The sequence below is a fragment of the Tachyglossus aculeatus genome, chromosome 11, assembly GCF_015852505.1.
Source record: "Tachyglossus aculeatus isolate mTacAcu1 chromosome 11, mTacAcu1.pri, whole genome shotgun sequence".
In the NCBI taxonomy this organism is placed as follows: Eukaryota; Metazoa; Chordata; class Mammalia; order Monotremata; family Tachyglossidae; genus Tachyglossus; species Tachyglossus aculeatus.
Genome location: NC_052076.1, coordinates 7,746,901 through 7,761,146, shown reverse-complemented (window position 1 = coordinate 7,761,146; position 14,246 = coordinate 7,746,901). Strand labels below are relative to the sequence as shown.

At 42.9% G+C, this 14,246-nt stretch overlaps 1 long non-coding RNA gene across 2 annotated transcripts; it reads right to left on the bottom strand.

Annotated features, from left to right (window-relative positions):
• Positions 1-334: 334 nt before the first annotated feature.
• LOC119935180 lies at positions 335-10,994 on the bottom strand. 2 transcript variants are annotated; one of them, XR_005453098.1, is made up of 4 exons: positions 10,852-10,994; positions 976-1,046; positions 581-790; positions 335-500 (listed from the first exon to the last, which is right to left on the bottom strand). It is a non-coding gene; the product is annotated as an uncharacterized LOC119935180 (long non-coding RNA). The 2 variants fall into 2 exon arrangements; XR_005453097.1 differs by having other exon boundaries at positions 335-790.
• Between the last annotated feature and the right edge of the window lie 3,252 nt (positions 10,995-14,246).

Here is a 14,246-nt window from a genome sequence, read left to right as displayed (position 1 = left end):
AGAGGAGCAAAATATGCTGGCTGAGTTGAAGTAGGAAGTCAGAGGTAAAGTAGGAGGGTGCAAGCTGATTGAGTGTTTTAAATCCAAAGGTAAGGAGTTCATTTGATGTGAACATGGATAGACAACCACTGGAGGTTCTTGAGAAGTGGGGAAACATGGATGAGAAGGTTTTGTAGTAAAATAATCCAGGCAGCAGAGTGAAATATGAACTGGAGTTGGGAGAGACAGGAGGCAGGGAGATCAGCAAGGAGACTGATGCAATAAACGACACAAGATAGGATACAAAGCAAGCTCGGGCCTAGAGGAATGCTGTCGGTAATGAACATTGCTCTACAGAAATGACTGCCAATCTGGACAGACACCCACTTCCCTAAATATTTATACCATCAAAGCTCGGCTTCCCAAATCGAGTTTGCTGACCGTCTCCTCTTATCAAGGCCTTCTCCAAGCTCAAGCAAATTTCATCTTGTGTCTCACCCCAGTCTGCTCCAAGATCCTGCCTGAGCGATATTAATCACGCTGATTAGACATGACCTCTTCCTTTGTAAATTCAGGCTGTTGGTCTCAAACCAATCTGTACCTGTCTTAGTGTTTACGGTCTTTGAATCGAGGTGGAAAGAGGCCTGTGGGAAGCTTTTTGTTCAGGAATTAATGATTCCATTCTGTTCCCTGTTTGTCTAAGCCAGGGGAAGGGGGTTTATCAGATGATTCATTTTCATAAAAATGTATGTCGTCCTGGTGCCTTCTTGATCCATCCTGAAATGTACACATCTGGATGTGAGATGTTCAACTAGAAAAAAAAAAAGAAATTTCTTCAGAGAAAGGAAAGATTGTTCCTGCTTTTCTAGCGTGACCCTTCTGGCACCCTGATTTGTTTCATAGTCACTGATTTCCTGAGTTATGTATCTAGCCAAGCAGCTGTCGCTGCTGAGATCTGGTATCGACTGAGATGGGCTGAGGAATTTTGGTACTTACAATACAGTCCTGCTGATAATCTTGTTCGGAGCCATCGTGGAGCTAGCAATCCTTAGGAGAAGCAGAGTGACCTAATGGACAGAGCACATGCCTGGGAGTCAGAAGACCTGAGTTCTAAACCCAGCTTCACCACCTGCCTGTGACTTGGGCCAAGTCACAGTTTCTCTGTGCCTCAGTTTCCTATTCTGTGAAATGGGGATTAAATTAAAATTAAAAGAGAAGCAGCGTGGCTCAGTGGAAAGAGCACAGGCTTTGGAGTCAGAGGTCATGGGTTCAAACCCTGGCTCTGCCATTTGTCAGCTGTGTGACTTTGGGCAAGTCACTTACCTTCTCTGTGCCTCAGTTACCTCTTTGGTAAAATGGGGATTAAGACTGTGAGGCCCCCGTGGGGCAACCTGATCACCTTGTAACATCCCCAGCACTTAGAACAGTGCTTTGCACATAGTAAGCGCTTAATAAATGCCATTATTATTATTATTATTATAAATATCTGCTGTCCCTCCTACTTAGACTGCATTGGTAATTTTATTGTCTATCTCCCACTTAGATTATAAACTCCTTGAGATTAGGGTTCATACCTACTGACTATTTTATTGTACCATCCCAAGACCTTAATAGAGTGCTCTGTACGCAGCTAAGTATTCAATTTTTCTAAGGGTATTTGTTTAAACACTATGTGTCAAACACTATTCTAAGCACTGGGGTAGGTACAAGTTAATTTGGTCGGACACAGACTCTGGCCCACATGGATTTTACAGTCTAAGGAGGAGGGAAAACAGATATTGAATCCCCATTTTACAATTGAGTAAACTGAGGCACAGATAAGTTAAGGGACCTGAACAAAGTCATGTAGCAGACAAGTGGCAGAGTCAGGATTAGAAACTAGATCCTCTGATTCCCAGACCCGTGTTCTTTCCACTAGGCCACACCGCTTCTCCGTTGGTTGCTTGCTTACATTGTATCTACCCCAGAGGTTCGTAAACTGTTTAAATACCACAGCTCCTAACACTGTAATGGCTGCACATAGTCACCTGCCCTCTGGGCACATGCAGTACCTTTAGGGTTGCCCTGTGTAACACGATTCACTATTTGCGGACAAGTGAATTACCGACTTCTAAACAGTAATGACCCGTGGACCTACACAAGATGCTGCTTTCAACTTTTAGAACAGTTCCATCAACATCACTTACATGCAAGACTTTTATTTTCTTAAGGATGTTTGTGTTAAGTACTCACTAAGCTCCAGGCACTGGGCTAAATACAAAATAATCAGGTTGGACACTTTCCCTGTCCCACACGGATCTCAAAGTCTTAACCTCATTTCACAGATGAGGAAGCTGAGACACAGAGAAGTTAAGTAACTTGCCCTCACCAAGAAGGCAAAAGACAGAAGTGGGATTAGAACCCAGGTCCTCCAACTCCCAGACCCATGCTCTTTCCAATAAGCCACACTGCTTCACTTTCAAAACTTAATATCAAATGGCAAGATGGGATCACAGTCTATGAAGGCCTGGATTAACACAATCAGACCAACAGTACCGAAGCAACATTTGTCAGAAGCTGGAAGGCCTAAACAGGAAAAGCATGTTTCCGGCAGTCAGAAGCCCTGGGTTCTAATCCTACCTCTATCATTTGCCTGCTGAGTGATCATGGACAAGTCACTAAATTTCTATCTACCTCAGTTTCCTCATCTGTAAAATGGGGATTCGATGTCCATTCTCCTATGAAGGATGGGAACTAGGTTCAACTGGTCACCTTCCATCTACCCTAGCACTTGGAACATAGTAAGTGCTTAACAGATTTCATAATTATCTTACCTCGCCTTAGCCAGTCAGGGACAAGTGAGAATTGTATTAGAGCCCCCAACAGCTGCTCTACATAGAGCTGAAGTTTTCTACAGGGACAAGACAAATGTTTCAAAGACATGGTGAAGCAAACTTCAAACCACAAAGAATAGCAATGGTCAGCTAGGAGGGAACAATCTTTTGTTATTACTGTGATCATCATTATAACATGTGTTAAGCACTTATTAAATGTCAAGTACTGTTCTAAGCACTGGGGTAAATTCAGTACTTAAAACACAGTCTCTGTTCCATATGGTGCTCACAGTTTAAGTAGGAGAGAGAAGAGGTATTGGATCCCTCTTTTACAAATAAAGTTGACTCTTTTAGAACAGAGGCCTTGGGAAGAAACAAATACTGGCCTAAGCACTGTGGGTAACAGGCAAAAGTGCAGCATGTTGCTTTCAGATTGTAAGATTCTTGAGGGCAGAGATCAGGTCTCCTAATTATATTGTTCTTTCCCAAGCTCTTAGTACAGTGCACTAAACACAATAGATTGTAAACTATACGTGGACAGGTGCTGTGAGTACCAACTCTTCTGTTCTGTACTCTCCCAAGTGTTTAGTATCATGCTTTGCACACAACTAGAGCTCAAATATCATTGATGGATTGATGTAGAGTGTATGGAGTGGATTGTCAGTTACAACCCTGTTTTAGCAGCCAAAATTGTCTATGTTGATAAAATCTCACCGGAACAACTGTAAATAGATGGATAATCAGTATGGATAGATAAAATAGATGGTATAGATAGATAGAAATGGACAGCTAGATAAAGAGATGGGTAGAGAGCCATCACTCTAGATAAATATAAAATGATATAGCTAAATAAGGATTTTAATATTCCCCTGAGACACTGAAAGAGTAATTCAGGATCTTCCAATTTCAAAGTACAGATATCCAAATATAATTCTTGCAACAACAAGATCCCAATCAAGGAATAAGGAAACCTGATGACAACAGGGTCATCTGGCTGGAATTCTAAGCCACCGGCATTCCCTGGCTTAACAGGGGACAAATAGCCATCTCCGGGAAGGAAACCATAACAGGATTCCTTGACAAGAATGTCGTCGTTTCCACCATCTGCCACTTTCATCGGTCAGGGGTTGCACGTTTGAAATCCCTTTTAATCATTTTCCCTTAATGAGGGAGTCAACTCCAATCTGGGAGCCAATATTCTGGCTTTGGTCCTGGGATTGGCATCCTTGCAGGATAGACTGCAGTGGGGTGAGGGGAATGCAATTCTCCGAATGGTCTGGAACTTTATCCATCCCCTCCCATAAGCCTTCACTGCAACAAGCACGCTTTCTGAGGACAGGATGCTTTGAAGAGACCAGCCGAGGTCCATGCTAGGACACTGGGACCGCTCCCCTTCAAGGCTTAAGGACAACAGGGGCTTGATATCTGAGGGAATCAGGAAGGCCTCAGTGGAAAAAACATGGGTCTAGGAGTTAGAAAACCTCGTTTCTAATTCCAATCTCTGCCTATCTGTTGTGTGACCCTGGGAAAGACACTTAACACACCGTGAGTAAATTTCCTCTGTAAAATGGGACTTCAATAAATGTCCTCCCTCCCAATTAGACTGTGAGCCCATGTGGGACAGGGACTCTACCTGATCTGATTATCTTGTATCTACCCCAGCACTTAGTTACAGGGCTTGGCACATAGTACAGTGCTCTGCACACAGTAACTGCTCAATAAAATACGATTGAATGAATGATTGATTGAACGAATGAATGAATGATTGATTGAATGAATGAATGAATAGTAAATGTGTACTAGCAGAATTATTATTAACAGCCTGTGACTGTCCAGCCCCTGGTTCTGCTCCCAAGTGAATCTTCCTGTGGTCTCCCTTCCAGAAAGTAGAAGTAGTCATAATGGTATTTGCTGAGCACTCACTGGCTATAATAGACTATACTAAACACCTGGGAAAGCACAACAGAAACACGAGACCTATTCCCAGCCCACAAGAGACTGTCTGATCTCATAACATGATATCTACCCCAGAGCTTAGCAAATCCTTTAATGATTACTACCTACAAGGAGCCAATACTCTGGACTGTGAGCTCTTTGCGGGCAGGAATGTTTCTGTATGTTGTTATATTATACTCTCCCAAGTGCTTAGTACAGTGCTTTCCTACATAGTGAGTGCTCAATAAGTACAATTGAATCCCCCTCCTTCCTCTCCCACTCCTCACCTTCCCCATCCCCCCAAACCTTAGCTCCTTCCCCTCCCCACAGCACCTGTATATATGTATATATGTTTGTACGTATTTATTACTCTATTTATTTATTTATTTTACTTGTACATGTTTATTCTATTTATTTTATTTTGTTAATATGTTTTGTTTTGTTGTCTGTCTCCCCCTTTTAGCCTGTGAGCCCGCTGTTGGGCAGGGACCATCTCTATATGTTGCCAACTTGTACTTCCCAAGCACTTAGTACAGTGCTCTGCACACAGTAAGTGCTCAATAAATATGATTGAATGAACGAATGAATAAGGAGGTTTAGCCTATTGTTCCAGTTCTAACCCATCCTCATCTCCACAGAACATAAGGCGATATCCATATACTCTGTTGCTTATTTTGAAAGTCAACCTCCCCCTCTAGATTGTAAGTTCCTTGAGGACACTGATCGCATTTAACTCTATTTTACTCTCCCGAGCACATAGTACAGTGTTCTGTACACAGTATGCGTTCAATAAATACCATTGACTAGTTGATCTTTCTCTACCACTCCACTACAAGTACATTATTAACCAGACATACCCTGAACTTCACCATGGTTAGCTTAGTAAGTTAGGGCATTTATTAAGCTCTTACTTTTTAGCCAAGCATATTTTACAGGTGAGGAAACTGAGGCATAGAGAAGCAAAGCGACTTCCCCAAGGTCTCACAGCAGGCAAGCGGAGGAGTCAGAAATAGAACTCTACAATCAGCAAGAAGCAGTGTGGCCTAATGGATAGAGCACAGTCCTGAAAGTCAGAAGGATTTAGGTTCTAATCCCGGCTCCACCACTTGTCTGCTCTGTGGCCTTGGGCAAGTCACACCTTCTTTGTGCCTCAGTTACATCATCTGTAAAATGGGGATTAAAACCAGGAGCCCCATATGGGACATGGACTACATCCGCTTATATCTACCCCAGCACTTAGTTTAGTGCCCGATACATAGTAAGCACTTATTATCAAATGCTGTTGAGTCGTTTTGATTCAGTGCAACTCCATGGGTATATATTCTCCAGAAAGTAAGCACTTTCTATGAATCAACGCCTTACTGTGGCAGGAGAGTTTGCATTTGCCAGTGGAGCTTAGAGCTATGCACTGAGAGATACTCTCTCTCTCTCTCTAGGGTTACCTATCTGCAAAGATCTAAGATGAAGCATCAGAGTTGATTCACCTGTCCTGGGCAGCAAGTGGCATGGGAAAGAGTCAAAATCAGATGATCAAGTGATCAAAATGTCAAACGAAAACAATAGCAGAAACACAAACTTTCACTGCACAGAAGAAAGCAATGGTAAACCACTTCCCATATTTTTACCAAGAAAACTCTATGGATCCACATACCAGTAAGCACTTACATACCATTAAAAAAATAAAAAAGAATCCTGACTCAGTCCTATGCTCTTTTCCACTAGGCCACGCTGCCTCCCTGAGGATAAGGATCATCATTTCTACCTTGATTGTACTATTCCGAGGGTTTAATTCAGTGCTCTGCACACAGTAGGTGCTCAATAACTACTATTGATGGATATGAAACATCCTCCTTTTGCCCCAATCTCCTTTACATTAATAAAGATCAGGGCAGAGAGGAAATGATCCTTGGAAAAAAGAACCATGTGGTTTACGTGGGCTTCTCCCATTTCCAGGTCCTTAGGGCCGAACTCATTTTAGTCTCTCCAAATCCCGACATTTTGACTCACATTTAAAACAAATTCCAGCTACACAAACCCTCTCAGGATGAAGTCACACTGCCGATGACAGTGTTTTAAGGCTGTCATTCGACTCCAGGTCTTAATTTGAAAGCTAGGAGTGTAATTAAAGCAGTCCTCCAAATTCTCCCCATCCCAGCAGTATACATTATCATGTTTGACTTTGGAGGGGGGAGAAACTAAAGTTTTTAGACAAATGGCAAAGTGTTGCAGTCCATTCTGGTGCCCAGCAATACTCATTGTGCTTTAGAATCTTGGCGAACTTTGGGTTTTGAGACCCTAATTAATATACCACCATTCGGATAGGTGCCGTGAAACCATGTAAGCGGAGGAGCCGCTTACATCAATCTAATAGGCAGCCGGGTTGTGCTGCCTGGGACACCGCATTAGAATTTCAAGTACCCCACAAAAAGGGAATTAGCATTCTTAAGTCTCCTATTAAAGGGTGGGGGCTGGGCCATCATATGGGCAGGCTGGACTCAAAGCAACGGAAAATCCAAGCATTTAACTCCCCGAATTGCCTTAAAAATGTAGGGGCTCAAGGAGGCAGCCAAGTTCAGAAGTGAGGCTGTGGGCCGGACAGGCCCAGTTTGTTAAGAACACAAGTTCTGGACCACCCAAGTGGGTCCATCTTCAGCTCAGTGAACACCTGTCAGTGGTTCATACCTGTGAGAAAGAAATCAACTCGACAGCCCTCCCCCCCACCCCACACATGCTCACACATCCCTTTCTTCTGCTGTTGCCGCCCCAGATTCCTTCTGAATGGCTCCACTGCCCTTCAGAGCCATCCCTCCCTCTGCCTATGCATGACTTTTCCTAAGCCTCAGGGGACCGGGAGGGTGTAAACACACCTACCTCGGGGGTCTCTGGATCTCTGACTTTGCAAGAAGCAATTCAGATCCACTTTGGACCTGGGAGAGAGGGGACTGCCCAAAATGGTGGCCGCTCCATTTCAGCAGGCCCTTCCGATTGTAAGATCCCAAATCCACTGCTACTCACATCAGAGAGCACTTTTTTGGGAAGGCCACTGGTTTCAGGGATTTGCTTCAGTACTTTTTTTAGTGTACAAAGAACATCTGCACAGTGCGTGATCTCATGGTGCAGCTCTGTGAGGTATGACTGTGATCACACACACACACTCACACACACACACCACACACACACACACACACAATTTTTCCCGTTCTGACCTGAGAAACTATTCTTTGCACCCCAGAGACATTCAGTAAACCACTTTTCATCACCCCTGGAATAAAAATGAAAGAAACTTTCAGGCCACTTGCGCTTCACTGTAGTCCATTACTTGCCATCCTGCTTCCCGCAAGAGGCTCACCCAGTCCCAGGCTTGAAAATGTATAGGTGGACAGGAGATCCTGCCATTTTAATCAATTGCATTTCTTAGGTGCTGAGCACTGTAGTAAGTCCTTGGGGAAGTACAATAATAATAATAATAACTGTGGTATCTGTTAAGTGCTTACTATGTGCAAGACACAGTTCTAAACACTGGGATTAATACAAGCTAACCAGTTTAGGCACAGTCCCTGTCTCACATGGGGCTCACAATCTTAATCCTCATTTTACATATGAGGAAACTGAGGCACAGAGGAGTGAAGTCACTTGCCCAAGGTCACACAGCAGACAACTGGCAGAGCCAAATTTAGAACCCAGATCGTTCTCATTCCCAGGCCCATGCTCTATCCACTAAGCGACACTGCTTCAGAAGCAAAACATGTTCCCTGCCCTTAGGAAGATGAGAATTTAGTCAGGGAGACAGACAAATTTGATGAAAAGACAAGGATATTACAGGTTTATACAACTGGGGCCTTGTGAATCTATCAGGCAAAGCTTTCTGGAGGCAGTGTACTAATTGGAAGGGTTTTGAAAATGGGAAGAGATGTGATCTGGCAGAATGGGTGAGGGAGGGAAGCATTTCTGCTCATTTCTGCCTCTTTGGCTGGAAATTTGGGGAATAGAGAAACCAGAAACTGACTGCAGCATTGAAACTGTCTTCCACTCCCCCCATCAGCAACTGCTATCCCAATAGAACTAAAAGAATATAAGCAAGCGACACCCACACACACACACACACACACACACGCACACACATGTGCACGCATGCATGCATACATATGATTTGAAACCAGGACTTGCACTAAGCTAGGTCCTTGCCAACCCAGACCAAAGCCTCATAATCTTAACTTTCCTGGGCCTCAGTTTCCTCTTCTGTAAAATAGGAATGAAATAGCTGTTCTCCCTCCTACTTAAGACTGTGACATTAAGACTGTCCCATGTAGGGCAAGGACTATGTCCAACCTGAGACTGTAAGCTCATTGTGGGCAGGGAATATGTCTGATATTATGTTATATTGTATTCTCCCAAGCACTTAGAACAGTGCTCTGCACACAGTAAGTGCTCGATAAATATGACTGATTGAATCTACCCCTGCACTTGGCACATAGTAAGCACTTAAATGCTACAATTTGTCCTCAGTCCATGGTCAGAACTAAACCGCATGCAAGTCATTAGTTATCTGTTCATAGCTCCCGAAAACACATGAAGAGCAAAGAAGGGACTTGGCTAATATGAAACCAAACCATTCTCACTGAATGGGGGATGGGAAAACATCCCAAAATACTTCACACTCACCCTTTCCTCACTAGGGGATTTCCCTCTTCAGGACTCATTTTTCTAAACATTTGTAAGGTGCCCTGGGTGTATTCAGCTACCCACTCTAATAAAGGATCAGAAAACATGTACTTTTTTGGCCTCCTTAATCTCCTTAAATTGTCTGCTGTGTGACCTTGGGCAAGTCACTTAACTTCTCTGTGCCTAAATTACCTCATCTGTACAATGGAGATTAAGACGGTGAGCCCCAGGTGGGACAGGGACTGTGTATAACCTGATTAGCTTGTACCTACCCCAGTGCTTAGTAATAATAATAATTGTATTTGTTGGATGCTTACTATGTGCCAAGCACTGTTCTAAACACTGGGGTAGATACAAGATAATCAGGTTGTCCCACAGGGGGCTCACAGTCTTAATCCCCATTTTACAGATGAGGTAACTGAGGCACAAGAAGTTAAGTGACCTGCCCAAAGTCACACAGTTGACAAGGGGCAGAGCCAGGTATGGTGCCTGGCACATAGTAAGTGCTTAACGAACACCATTTTTTTAAAAAAAAGAGGGGCTCAAAGAAGAGATGCAGTTCAAATGTAGGGATGCTGACCAGAAGGTAGCATGGGCTTGTGTGCAATTATGGTACTTTTTGTTTCAACATAGCCTAATGGAAAGAGCATGTGCCTGGGAGTCAAAGGACCTGGGTTCAAATCCTGACTCTGCCACTTGCCTACTTTGCGACCTTGGGCAAGTCACAATTTCTCTGTCCCTCAGTTTCCTTACCTCTAAGATGAGGATTAAATATATGTTCTCTCTCCTACTTAAACCATGAGCCCCTTGTGGGAGAGGGACCGTGTCTGACTTGATTATCTTTCTGCACCCCAGCTCTGGATACATAGCAGGCATTTAATAAATACCACAATTATTATTAACCGTTACCCAGAAGCACAGAATTTCTCCTGATAATGCACCCGCTCAGTCTTGGGCCCCAATAAATCAATGTTAATGACACCCAAGTTAGCATCATTCATTCTATATGATGCTGTTCAGAGAGAAGAAATGTAATTTGAAGCTTTAATAACCTCCCAATTAAGTATTTTCCTTAAACATGAATATTTAATAGAAATACTGTGGCTTTTTAAGAACCAAACTGAAATGAAGTAAAAAAGTTTGAACGTAAATAATTTCATTATTAAAGATAATTTTTGCTATGTATGTTTGCCAGCTTATCTTTTATTAAGTTTACTTTTCATGTTGACATTTTAAGAGCCTAATTATGAGTTTTTACTCTCACTGATAATTGTTATCATATATTAATTATGGCACTGTGCCAAGCATGTGAGAGTTGAAAATTTTCCACCTTTCTGTTAGAAAAAAATCCCTCCACAGGAAGGCAAAGGGAGAAGCCCCTGAACCCTGAAGAGACATGAATCCCAACTAGAAAAGAAAGTACTTTTTCATACAGCAAGTGGTGAATATATGAAACTCCTACCTCAGGAAGTGTGGAAGCAGAAACTGTCAATAAGAAATCATTGGTTAAATTCACAGATGTGGGGGCCATATTAGGAAAATCATAAAGAAGTTCTCTTTAAATCCCTAACCATGGAAGAATGCAAGGGAAGTAATTGCTCCCTGATCGTCCAAGCATCTTTGTTGCCATGGTCACAGAAAGATTGCTGGGCTGGATGGATCACTGGTCTGGCCCACTATGACATGGCTTATGGTCCTACTTATGAGTTGGAGAATGAACGTCCCCCTTTCTTCCCTGGTCACATAGAGAAGCAGCCGCCATGTCTTTCCACCGAACCATGGCCATGCACTCCAAGCTATATGCTGTCTCTAGACTGTAAGCTCATTGTGGGCAAGTAACTTGTCTACCAACTCTGTCATATTGTACTCTCCCAAGTCCTTAGCACAGTGCTCTGCACAATAAATACACTTGATTTATTCATGAAGGTCTCAATTACACCAGGCTGTCCAAAGTTAGCGAGTCGGTAGATCTGAGGTATGAGAAGCAGCATGGCCTAGTAGATAGAACATGGGCCCGGGAGTCAGAAGGTCATGGGTTCTAATCCCAGCTTCCCCACTTGTCTGTTGTGTAACCTTGGGCAAGTCACTTCACTTCTCTGGGTCTCAGTTCCCTTATCTAAAATAGGGAATTAAGACTGTGAGCCCTATGTGGGACAGGGACTGTGTCCAACCCCATTATCTTGTATCTGACCCATTGCTTAGAACAGCACTTGGCACATAGGAAGCATTTAACAAATACCATAATTATTACTATTATTATTACTGGAAAGAGGATTAAACTCAGTATCTTATCCTACTGGCTTTCCCCTGACTGTATGAGAAATGGGTGGGGGAGGATGGCAGTGAATAGCACTTTCCCACAGCCCCCCACTTTCCATGTTGAAGACTCAACCATCCCACTGTGGCTAGTTACTGAGAATAAGCTGCACCCCCAGAAGTAGGAAACTAGAGTTTCCATTTGGAGGTAATAGAGAGTATGATACTTGGAATGCCAACTAGGACTCCAAAAAGACAACCTCCACCCCTTGGCCAAACAGCACTGTGGGAGGGAGGGGAGGTACCACCCCTCAGGTGGATGGTAAGATGGATCTCACAGCAAGATGTGTGAGGATAGGACACGGGAGGCCATAATCCTCTGTTCCAATCGCCAAAGATACTGCCAGTTGTCCTCCTTGCTATAAATATTTTTAAAGTCCCAGACAGAGGGGACTTATTTCCACCAGTGAGGGGCTGACAGACTCCCACTCTCCTCCGAAGGGTTCGTTCAAATGGAGCTTCCAAAGTCAACAATTCCTATCAGCTCCTGCTATTGTATCCATTTTCCCACCTACACAGCAGAGACCCAGGGAAACAAGTGCCTCCATCGTCATCTCCAGTAAGAAAGAGGTTCCTGGGATGGGCTGGTTCCCTCCACGGGCTCTGCTGAGGCTCAGATTCTTCCATTAATGAGCTGGTGGAGCCCATTCTTCTGGACACAATGACTTTCTGTCCAGTAAGGTTGATCACATCCCTCCTAACACACAGTTTTCTATTTATGAGGTGGTTTTACCCTTTAGCTAACCTTAATGTGCTCCTAGAGAGGAGAGACCTCCACACAATGGTGTCCTGGCCAAGACGCCCACCCCTGACTCCTTTTATTCAGCACAGGCACTGGGATACTCCTTTTATGAGCACACAATGGTAAGATTTTTCATTGTATTGTCACTGACTTGTTTTATATTTACGACCATGTCTTCAATTTCTCCTTTAATTTAAGGAACGAGGCCCTGTTTGAAAGCCACAATGGCCGCCTCAGTGGATTGTCTCCTGTCAGTCCTTGATTGTTTTTTTTGCCTTTTATTCATGACGACTCCAGTTTCTTCTTTGTGCTGCAGGACCAAAGTCAAAGGTGAATGAAAGGGACATGGAGAAACTATTTTTGGTTAACCCCGTTCTCTGGATTGAGGGAACAGGGTGGAAAGAAGGCTTAACATCACATTGGTATTCCTTTTTAACGACACCAGTTCTTTCCCTTTTAAGGAGTCTGAGTGAAGGAAACAGAGAAGGAGAAAGCTGACCTCCTCTCACTCTGATGTGAAAACAAAATAAGATAATTTTAAGTTGGGGCTTTAGCCCTCACCTGGTGACTTTTCTTTTAATGCTATTTATGGAGCACATACTGTGCCATGAACTGGGTTGATATTGAATAATCAGATGGGACAGAATCCTTGTCCCATATGGACCTCACGATCTAAGAGGGAAGGGGAAAGAGTAGCTTATTCCCATTTTACAGATGAGGAAACTGAGGTTAAGAGTCTTGCCCACAGTCATACAGAGATGCAGTGGGACTAAACTGAAGTCTCCTGATATCTCTAAAGTCCAGATCCAAGTTTTTCAACACTAGTCTATCAGACTCCAGCCTTATCTAAGTGGGGGTGCCTTCCAAATCAGATAAAGAATCAATCAATAAGTAGTATGTATTGAGTTCTTATTCTGTGCAGAGCACTTGGGGGAATAAGAGAAGTCTACAGTCTGGCAGAAGAAAAGGTGCCCATTGTATTGTACCCTTTCAAGTGTTTAGTACAGTGCTCTGCACACACGTGTTCAATAAATATCACTGATTAATTGACCAATGTGAAAATTGGGGTAGAGGAAGACCCACTCCCACACACTCTCCTGATTTATATAAACAAAGTCTTCTACAAAGAGAGAGCACACAGAGAGCATCATTCTGGCCCCCACTATAACCCTTCAAAGAGTTAGAAGAATCCTCTGCAATACATTTTCTCTAAAACTGTTTACTTCTGACAATTGACCAGCATTGATAGTCCTCTATCAAAAATTGATCTAGAGTGTAAAGCTACCTGAGGGCTCCAGATTTGGGTCTATTAAATCAGATGTACTCTCCCAAGCATTTAATACAGTGCTCACTTAATAGTATTGACTTACTAAACTGAGGTCCATATTCTTAGCGACTGAATATCCTAAACAAGGAAGAATGGAGAGGCTGAGAAAACCCCAGCCGTGAATGAATGTGCCAGATCCTTTACACAGAGGAAATATGGACCTTTTCTTTTAATAACACCATAGAGAAATAATGAAATGGGAGCTTTACAAAAGTATAATTAGGGCTTCAAAAAAATCACCGCTGGAGTCCTATAAAAAGACCACAGGTGTTCGTCATTATTTCTTATTTAGCAGACAGTTTTAGCCATTGTTTGGGTTTTTTCGCCCATTTATTAAGTTCTGGTATTTTAAGATGATTTGTGTAGACTAATAATAATAATCATTTCCTGTTTGCTTGTCAGTTGTGAGCCTGTTTAATTACAGATATTCATTTTCACAAGTTAACTTGGTAAACATGCCCATTTGTTATAT